This window comes from Electrona antarctica, assembly GCF_951216825.1.
Source record: "Electrona antarctica genome assembly, chromosome: 21".
NCBI lineage: Eukaryota > Metazoa > Chordata > Actinopteri > Myctophiformes > Myctophidae > Electrona > Electrona antarctica.
Window position 1 is genome coordinate 2,300,000 of NC_136802.1, and position 3,197 is coordinate 2,303,196.

The window sequence follows — 3,197 nt, forward strand, 5'->3', positions numbered from 1 at the left end:
GCCCGCCCGCTACGGAGGCCCGCCGTCTAGACCTAAATATATGACTCTATGGATCAGACCGCTACGGAGGCCCGCCCGCTACGGAGGCCCGCCGTCTAGACCTAAATATATGACTCTATGGATCAGACCGCTACGGAGGCCCGCCCGCTATGGAGGCCCGCCGTCTAGACCTAAATATATGACTCTATGGATCAGACCGCTACGGAGGCCCGCCGTCTCAATCAGACCGCTACGGAGGCCCGCCGTCTCAATCAGACCGCTACGGAGGCCCGCCCGCTACGGAGGCCCGCCGTTTCAAGCCAACTTGAGCCACAGAGTGAGCTAAAGAGAGCGAGTTGCCGTGTCGAGCGTTGCGAAGTTCGCTTAGCCGACTCAGAGTAAATAATGTTCTGGCCCCGACGGACACTCAAAGTACTGAGGCTACTGGCCAATCACAGAGCGTCCTTGTACAACCCGTGTAGGCTTTCGAACACACACACGCACACACACACACACACACACACACACACACGCACACATATACACGCACACACACACACACACACGCACACACACATATACACGCACGCACACACACACACACACACACACACACACACACGCACACATATACACGCACACACACACACACACGCACACACACATATACACGCACACACACACACACACACACACACACACACGCGCACACACACACACGTGCACACACACCCACACAAACACATACACACACACACACACATGCACACGCACACTCACACACACATATACACGCACACACACACGTGCACACACACACACACGTGCACACACACACGTGCACACACACACCCACACGCACACACACACACACACCCACCCCCACACACACACGCACACACATGCACACGCGTACGTGCATGTGTGCTAATGAATGTCATGGTTGTTTGATGGATGAATGGGTGGATGGATGGATGGATGGGATATTACTGGAATATCACAAATCAAACATAACTCCATATTTTATCCAATTCTATCCCAATTTCTTTTATTTATTCTCAAAGGTGGCTATATACAGTATGAAGTAATACCTTTATTATGAAGTGATACTTTTGTTATTTTATTTTATTTTTAAGAAATACTTCTATTATCAGGGTAACTTTGTTTTCTTATACAATCGACTGCTGTGTGAAATATTAATATATTAATCTTGTACATAAATAAATATGTGACATTTAATTTCAGATGTTTGGAAAAACATGTTCTATATAATCCACGAATCTGAACATTAAGAGTATAACATGTTGAATTATGTTTGTTTGATAATTATTCCCATTAATACAACTATTACAAACTCATATTTTTCCCCTGCTATTGATGGTGCTTGAATGAATATAATTATCATATATTTTTGTTTTTTATCTAAAACAACATTTATGTTTCTAAAACAATGTCACTTCCTCAGACAGTTCTCTGTATGACAGATAGATGGTGCTGATGGTCTACATAGTAGCTGTACATTGTGTGTTATTATTGGGATGTATTTTCTAAGGATTGTACAGATTAAAAACACATTTAAAGTGAGAACTGAGTTGTGTGACATCGCTTCTTGAAGTTTGTCCTCCTCAATACGTTTTCCCAGGCTTTTGGTTCATCATAATAATAATAATCAACTTTGTTTATATAGCACCTTTCATACATACATGTAGCTCAAAGTGCTTTACAGAGCAGAAAAGATAATAAAAACAAAAGCAAAACAAAACAGCATTAAAACAGGCATGTAGTTAAAACAATGGGACAACAGCGCAGTGTCAAATCAGGCAACGGCATTTGGTACAAAGATAAGAACAGATATTTTAAAACTCAACTGCATTTAGATTTTAGTTTTAGTCTTTAGTTTTAGACAGTCTTTTTTAATAGTTTTAATTTAGTTTTAGTTACATTATAGTCACGTGGAATGTTTTAGTGTTAAGTCTAGTTTTAGTTGACTAAATCTCATGTGATTTTAGTCGACTAAATCTACAGTTGATTTTGTCGACTAAAAATGTATTTTGGCGGGCCTTGATGCCGTCGAAAAATGGCTGATTTTACACTTGCTGAAAATAGCCGATCTACATCTACAAGCTCAAGCAATTCCATTTTGATACCAGGACATTATTAATTCAGCATTTGAGCCACGGACCACCATTTGATGACGTTTAGCCTCTAAGACCCAAACTGAAATAACTTTGTTTTTGTCCAACAATTCCATGCTGTATTGATGTTGGTATCATTAGGAGAGATAGGCAGGCAAATGATCAAAAATAACCATTCTACTACATTCTCTATGTAGTCTTCTAGTAAATTAAGTAATTCAGATGTTTAACAATAATTTAACTCTTGAGAGCATAACATGAAACTAAATGGGTCCATTTGGTTACCCACCCTCCATCATTTAGCTGGGGACCACCTGGAACCCCCTCAAGGGTCCATTTGGTTACCAACTCTCCATCATTTAGCTGGGGACCACCTGGAACCCCCTCAAGGACCACTGGTTGAGAACCATTGCTGTGCCGTGTACTGACTGTACACCATGGGTCTCTCATCTACCATGTACTGAAATGTACACAACTGCAGCAGTACACCACTGTGGCCAGAAGAGGGCAGTTTGACTCTACACAGGGAGAGTGGTGGAAGCAGAACTGAGACATAATACAGGCCTGCCTAACCGTCAGATAAGAGTTGTTTAAAAGAAAACTATTTCATGATTTTGTTTTCTAAAGAGCCAGTGTATAAAACAGGCCTCCTCAATCCATGCAGGCCAGCGACCCCTAGGCCAGGGGTCCTTGAGGTTGCAGGGGGTCCCCAGGCCAGGGGTCCTTGAGGTTGCAGGGGGTCCCCAGGCCAGGGGTCCTTGAGGTCCCAAAACAAACTGGTCAGGCTCCTACTTGGCCTCACCCCCCGAACCCACCTCACCCCTGCCCACTTTGACAGGCTGGAATGGCTTAGGGTCGACGAAAGAGTACAGCATCTTGCAATGGGTCTGGTCCACAAGATTCGATACACCACCAAGATACCCATGTACCTAACAAAGTCCACACACCCACAACACCAGAGGGAGTGCAACAAACCATGTACAACCCAGATTCGGCACAAACAAAGGACTAAATTATTTTCGCTCCTATGCCACCAAAATGTGGAATGCCCTACCAACAGTCATTAAGACATGTGAATCCCTT